The sequence below is a fragment of the Tupaia chinensis genome, unplaced genomic scaffold (assembly GCF_000334495.1).
Source record: "Tupaia chinensis unplaced genomic scaffold, TupChi_1.0 Scaffold145367_1, whole genome shotgun sequence".
Lineage (NCBI taxonomy): Eukaryota > Metazoa > Chordata > Mammalia > Scandentia > Tupaiidae > Tupaia > Tupaia belangeri.
The window spans coordinates 1,384,635-1,392,237 of NW_006205228.1; the positions used below are offsets into that span (position 1 = coordinate 1,384,635).

At 43.1% G+C, this 7,603-nt stretch overlaps 1 protein-coding gene across 7 annotated transcripts in view; it reads left to right on the forward strand.

Moving 5' to 3' along the window:
• The window catches only part of SIPA1L1 (signal induced proliferation associated 1 like 1), a 413,451-nt gene that overhangs the window by 467 nt on the left and 405,381 nt on the right, over positions 1 to 7,603 (forward strand). For 5 of the 7 annotated variants that reach the window (XM_006167962.3, XM_006167963.3, XM_006167964.3 and 2 more), the window contains exon 2: positions 272 to 331. The gene's annotated coding sequence lies outside the window, so the exon portion shown is untranslated. Of the gene's footprint in view, positions 1 to 6; positions 332 to 534; positions 688 to 7,603 lie in introns of those variants that run through there. The other 2 variants (XM_014583986.2, XM_014583985.2) reach the window with 2 other exon arrangements.

The window sequence follows — 7,603 nt, forward strand, 5'->3', positions numbered from 1 at the left end:
GCCGGGGCGCCTAGCCAATAGTTGATGCCCGGGGACTGGGCAGATCGCGCCCCAACTCCTCCAGCAGTGCGGCCCCCCGGGCCGATCTCCAGCCGGCATTCCGGGTCCCCCTCGGAGCCAGGTTCCAGAGTGGGGTTGATTCCGCCCCCGGACCCACTCCGCTCGGCCCTAGGCGCCCGCCCCGGCCGGGCCTCGCCGCCCGCTCTTCTCTGCAGAGGAGGCGGCGAGTGAGCGCGCGCCCCCGGTCCACACGGTTTCTCTTTCTCCCCAGGGAGAGCGCGCGGCAGACGCGCCCCGGACGCTCGGCGGCACCAGGAGGCCGGGTTGAGCGGTAAGTGGCCCCCGGCGCCCGGGGGTCCGGGCAGGGGAGCGGGGGTTCAGGGCTGCTGTCAGCCCTTTGCCCGGTTTTTGGCTGGGTCTCTGGTCCAGGGTCCGGAGCAGGACACCAGGAGGCGGGTTAAAGTTTGATATCCGATTTGGTTTTTGCATGCTGATAGCGCAGCCCGGCGGGGGCGAGTCCAGCTCAACGCGCCTGGCGCGCGCACACGCATCTCGGAATCCGAATCTGCCTAACTATCTGGCAGGCGCCTCTGCAAGAAGCCGGGAGACCCGCGTCCGCATCCGGGTGGCTGCACCCACCCCCTGATCTTGGCTTTACCGGGCTGCTCTTCTTCTTCGGTCACCTGGGTGAGCCTTTTGCAGGCTATGCAGGAGGGGACAGGCCGAGTAGTATTATCGTGGGAAAGGGAGAAGAGCAGCTCGCTGGCCGAGGGTGGTTAATTTCTTCCCCGCTCCGGGAGTCTTGGGGAGTGCTAGTCTGAGATGCTCTAACCTGCTTTCTTTAGAGCTAGTAAACCGCGAGAGGGCTGGGGAGGCGAGAGGGTGCTGCAAAAAGAACTTTTCCTCCTTCGCCCCATCTGTTTCCAACTTCTCTGCTGACCTGAAAGGAAATTCGTGATGCTCTTAAATCGCCCCATAGCATTTCTAGGTGGACGTAATCGTGTTGGGCAGGTTGAAATTTCATCGGGGTCCGGTGTTTGGAAAACAGAGACCGGAGAAATGGCTTGCTTTCAAGGAAGAGGTGGTTTAACCGAATCGCTGGCATTCATTTTCAGAGGGAAGCATGGGAGAGTCATGGCTCCTGAACTGCATTACCGTATAGATTTTAGTTTTTATGACGGCGAGCTTAGAGACAGCATTCACTGACCTTAATACTCACTGCTTGGCGATTGTATTTCTAAACGAGCCAGCGATGCTATGCAAATTTCAGATTAAAGGTGTCGACTTTCATCAGGTTCCAGGTCTATCTGGATGGACTGGGGTGGCGTTTCCTCTTGTAAAGCAAACCTTTCATGTTGAAACTCTGACTCAGACTCTTAAAGCCATGATTTTTATACTGGTGCTCTGTGGGAGTTAAGTGTCAACTTTCTCCTGTTTTCTCTTAGGGGCTATTCTTCCAAGGCATAGATTCTCCAACAGAATCTTTTGGAAAAGTACAGATTAAGTTCTATGGAATCATTCTCTGCAGCCAGTTTAGTAACCCTATTAATTTTCTATGTAATCCTGACTTAATGACTTTCACTTTTCTCCTTTTCATTTTTTGAAAGCTACAATTAAGCTCCTTTTATTAGGATAAAAAAAAAGCTGATGGGATAATACAGAACAGTGATAATAGCAGTGGTCTCAGCTAAAAGATTTAAGTAAAACAGTTTATGGTCAATGATGTGTCCAACTATTAGATGACAACCCTAACTAGAATGTTAATATAAAGACATTTTTGCCCATGGAATAAATTATTTACATTAAGGCATTAGCAGTTAACCATACATTCAAAATAATGTGGGTGATGGTTTACACACGGATGGCTAGGGGCAAAATAGATTTTGGGGGGGATGAATGGTTTTATGTCACTGGCAGCTTATTTTATTATCTCATTAATGCTTAAGTAAAGGGCTCTTGAAGGTGACTGTCATTAGATTTTTCCAATTATCTGCGAGAACAAGTTTGGCAAGTGGCTGAAGGCAGTCAGTAGGTGTTGCTGTTGTAAGCTTCTCTGCGAATTTCTCATACTGCTCCCTGAGTTTGAAATGAACAAATGTGGTGCAGTGAACTTTTCAGATCTGAAGTACCAGGCAGTGATGATTATGACTTCATTGTAGGATTCTGTGGCAAGGTTGAGTTGAATTGTTTGTGATAATTCCAAAGCACTTCAGTGAAATTTTATGTTGAGATTCATTTAACTACTTTTAACTGTATACTTTCACCAGCATTTTCTAGCTTTTGTATTTATTTTACTTTTGCTTTGAATTGTGTGTATAATTCTACCCCCCACCTTGCCTTTTAAATACAACTTCTAAAAAAATTACCTTCTGCTAACTTTATTGAAGTCAGAGATTGAGGATTACTTGAGATTTGCAGGTTTGTAAATTTTTGGGGGGGATCTTGCTTGAAAGCACCTGTCCTTAGGTTTTGTTTTCAGTTGACTGAGAGAACAAGCTTGGCAAATGGCTCAAGCGCCCTTAAGCGTTAATGAAATAATAAATTGAGATGTGTATATGTTCTGCATTAAGTTAATAAATAAGTGACAAACATTTTTAAATAAATGACATTTAAAAAATTATTTTTTGGAGAGATTTTTGCTGTAGGGCGCATATGTTTGCCCAAGAGACAGAGATGAAGAGAGAGAAAGTGAGAAATCACCTCTCAGAGGGGATGACCATACTGCAATTCCTTCTCTTTCATCCTCGCAGGATTTCGGGCACACATGCACTTGTACCCAGAGTGAGTTTCCAGCTACTGAGTCCTGGACTCAAACCGTGGTTGGCCATGTGGGAGTCCAGTGCCCTAACCACTATACCACCTGCTGGTCCTAAATAAGTGACTTAAACAAAAATCTTTTTGCGGACCAGCAGTTAGCATAATGGCTATGTCGCTGGACTCTCATATAGTCGACCATGGTTCAAGTTCCAGACCTGGTGGCTTAAACTCATGCCGGGCGTGTGTGTGCGTGTGTGCCCAAGATCCTGAGAAGAGAATGGAGGAGAAGGGATTTCAGCGTGGCCATCCCCCCTTGGGGGTGATTTCTCTCTTCCTCTCTGTCTTTGTCTTTCTGGCGAGTGTGTGTGCCCTATAGTAAAAACCTCTCCAAAAAAAATCTTTCTGATTTATGAAACAGGAATGTGAAGAGCTCTGAAATGGTGTAAGAGTACAGATTCTCTGAATCTGACCAATTTAGTAGAGAGTTTGTAGTGATTAATGATAAAATGATTTTGTGGCTCTTATCAGTCATCACTTGTGTTATCATGACTTTCAGTTCATATCAGTGCACAGATAAAGAATAGATGTACTGAAGATTTTCAGATAACTTTTCAGGTTGAGCCTTTTGGTTCCCTAACCAGATTGGACTTTCTTTTGGGAAGATAAATAGACTCATCCCTATAATAAAAATCCAGAGCTTTGAAAGATAATCCTTCATTTTTAAAACTTTAGTTCAAATTACAGTTTAAATCTCAAAATAAATTCAGAAATTTGTCTTTTCTAAGGTATCAGATATTTCCTAACCATTTGAGATTTGCAGTGAGTCAGAGAGTATTGAGTGCTGCACTCTGGGAAGCTTGTTCCGTTTCTGTGATGCCAAAGGTGAGCGTAAGTGTATTCCTGTCCTCACGGAACTTTTATCCATTGGGGCCATTCGTAATACCTTTCCAGGTTTGGTGTTAGGATACTCTGGTGCCTCTGTAAAGGTTTGCCTAAAGGCAATTCTTTCTTAATTTTACTTACTTAACATTTTTGAAATAATGTAGCCTGGTATTTGTCCTAAGAAGTTCTGGGTTTTAAATACTTGCGCTGCTTCATTCTGGCAGTGAGATCTTAATAATTGAACTTTCTGAACTTCAGTTTTCCCCTCTGCAATGTGCTTCACACTTTGCTTAGAAAATTAATGAGAATATACGTGTGTGAAAGTATTTTGTAAACCATAAGGTTTTATTTGGAATTGTATTTTCTTACTTTTTGATGAACATTCATGGATTGTTGGCACTAATGGGAATTTTGAGCATAAATCATTTGGCCCATATTCCTCATTTTACAAATGAGGAAATTGACACCCAGAAAGTTGAACTGACTTGTTGAAGGTTATAGAACTGGTGAGCAGGAGTGACTGGAAGGCATGTTTTCAGATTTAACTGTATTCTTTGTTTCCTATGTTTTTTTCCCCTTCTATTTTAGTGTCTATTATGTTAAAATTTGTTTACTAATTTTTTTCCCTGACTTAAGAGCTCAGTGTTTACCAAATGACTTAAATGAGGCAGAGAAAAACTTAGACCTATGATAAGGTTGAAAAGTTATGAAAGTAGCATTCAGCATTGATTTAGTGTTTGGAAACAAGTTTTGGAATAACTAAAATTGCAAAGTTATGGAAAAAAAAATTATGAGTTAAAGTTTCTACCTAGTAAAGCCTATAGGCTTTTTTTTTTTTTTAAGAGATTTTTATTAATCAGAGCATAACACAATATTCTATTATGCTCTTTAGAAAAAACAAATTTAATCTAGTTTTTACCTTTTCCTTCCCTTCTTATATTCACTTCTGTTTGCAAAAGAAAATAGTTGTAGTTTCTTTGTTTCTGGAACAATGGCACCAACATTTCAGACCTTCTCCCTCAGCTTTATATAACAGTTGGGGGGCAGGCAGGCAGTCAGGTGGAGAGAGAATTGCACATAAAACAGGCAAATGTTATAGAAACTCCCTGTTGAAAATGTGACTGATTTACATAGCACCATCCTACCTTCCACTGGAGTAATCTAAGCCAGGAGAGAAGAAACAGCCCTGCCAGTTGAGTGGCAGCGTTTTAGGTAAATGATTTCCCTCTCTTTGGAGGGATGGTTGTGGACAGGACAGTTAAGCATTATGGTATTCTTTTGTGTTCACAGTGAAGTCTGTGTCTTGTTCTACATAGGGGGCTCTGTGAAATATGGTTGTTTGACTATTACTTGAGATTGACAATCCAGCTTCTATCCAGCACACTTCTTTTTTTGGTATGGGAAATAATTTGGTCTCACTGAAATGTTGCTTTTAGGGCTAGCTAGTAGCATATTGGTTGGAGTGGCTGTATCCCACATGGCTAGCTGTGTGGTCTGAGTCCTGGAGTTGTGTGTATGCCCAGAATCTTGAGAGAAGAATAGAGGAGAAGAGATTGTGGCATGGCCACCTACCCTCCCTCCCCACCCCGGTAGATGCTTTCTCACTTTACTTCTCTGTCTCTCTCTGGCTATCACATGAGCCTTATAGTAAATTAAAAAAAGAAAAAGGAGGGACCAGCAGTTAGCGTAATGGCTATGTCGCTAGACTCCCATGTAGTCGACCGCGGTTCACATCCTGGACCTGGTGGCTTAAAACTTACGCCAGGCGCGTGTGCGTGCGTGCCCAAAATCCCGAGAGGAGACTGGAGGAGAAGGGATTGCAGCGTGGCCATCCCCCCTGGGGGGTGATTTCTCGCTTTCTGTCTCTCTGTCTCTCTCTGTCTCTCTCTGTCTGTCTGGCAAGTGCACGCGCCCTATAGCAAAAACCTCTCCAAAAAATAAAAAATAAAAATAAAAAAAGAAAAAGGAAAGACATTTTGCTTTTAGTCTTTTTCTGTGTAAAACATGTACTTAATATGATACTTTATTTTTCAAAGGTTGTGTATAAGTTCAATATTCTTAGATGATAGCTCATTTGTTCTTTCGGTGAGCTTTTGATGAACTCTGGAGTGAGTCACAGAAGCAGGGGAAAGATTCCTTGGGCTTTGGATTTCTTAAACACAGATAATTTGCGTGAGGGATGGAAAGACTGTGGTTTATGATCATGAAGATAAGAAAAATCATTGAGGTGTATGTCTTTTGAAGTTAGGGGAAGCTTTATTAGTGCTTGTCCATTTTCTCTTTATTCTTGCCCGGGGAGAGTGAAGGGAACATGGGTGTGTCCTTAAAGATCTCAAGAGATGACACCAGAATGACCTGAAAAGGTGTGGAGAGTTTCTCTAGCTGGACTTAGCGAGTAGCAGTGTATTGGTGGCTGTGCCACAAAGGCTAGGGACGTCAGTTCTGTTTGCTTCTGGGTGCCTAGGATGAGATTTTTCAGCCTGTTGGTTTCTAATTTGTTACTTGTTGTGTTGCACTGAATTCTCCCTCTAATTGGGATTGTAGTATGCCTAACTTTAAATTGTGGGAAATGGGCAATTACATAATGTCAGATTTCCCTTTTCCCAATTTAGAAGAGGCAGGAGAATGTATGCTTGTCAGGGAATGCTGGGTTGGAGCGCGGAGATGCTGGTTTGCACAAAGATAGGGTCACTCAAAGGCATCTTGAGCAGACATGACATCCACCCTAGGCTGCCATTGGGTTCCTTTCTTGCTCCCTTCCCCTTACCAGCCTTCCTCCCAGGGCCGGTGTTGGTTAAATGAATTTCACAGACAGGAAAGTTAATTTTGGTTATTCCTCTTCTCTCTTTATACTTTTTCCATAAAGCCTTTTACCAAAGCTGTGAACAGGTATAGTCATTGATTGTTTTTGTGGCCAGTGTCTGGCTTCCTTTGTAATGAATTCTGAACTACTCAGGAGAAGGCTATTGAGAATAAAAAGGAAAGGGCTCTGTTCTGACTGATGATGTTCCTATAATCAAGACTAGACTGTGCTCACTGCCTTTCCCTTGGCCCCTGTATTATCTTTCTGTGGTTCATTTTCTTCATACTCTAAATTATTTGTCTAGGTAGGAATTCTGCTTTGATCTATTGTGAGCTCCTTGCATTTCCCTTAGTCTCTAATTCTCAGAATCGATCCAGCATTTGTTTTCACAAATTCCTTTTCAGTTCTTGATGTTCTCAGAGTGGTATCCAGGCCTTCAAGAGGGCGTCCACTTATACTAGGAGGGGCCTGTGAGATATGCAGCTATAAATGAATGGGATATTCTAGAATGTTTACTACATTTGGCTAATTTATTGCTTGCTTTACCTGTGTATACCTAGGTCAAATGGAGTTGGCATTTTTCTATCTCGTAAGAAGCACAGGGTTGTGATTTGTTTAAACCATACTTCAGCAGCTCCCTATGGGGCATGGTCATGCTGCAATCCCTTCTGTAACTCTCTCCTGTTATGACCCTGGACATGCATGCACACACACCCGGTGTAGTTCTCAAGCTGCCAGGTCTAGGACTTGGAACTATGTAACCAGTTATCTGGGACCCAGTCATCTTAACCACTGTAAAATGGGCTGGCTCAGACTTTTCAAAAACACATGTTTTTACCCTTTCCCTTTGCTTGCTTTACCTGTGTATACCTAGGTCAAATGGAGTTGGCATTTTTCTATCTCGTAAGAAGCACAGGGTTGTGATTTGTTTAAACCATACTTCAGCAGCTCCCTATGGGGCATGGTCATGCTGCAATCCCTTCTGTAACTCTCTCCTGTTATGACCCTGGACATGCATGCACACACACCCGGTGTAGTTCTCAAGCTGCCAGGTCTAGGACTTGGAACTATGTAACCAGTTATCTGGGACCCAGTCATCTTAACCACTGTAAAATGGGCTGGCTCAGACTTTTCAAAAACACATGTTTTTACTCTTTCCCT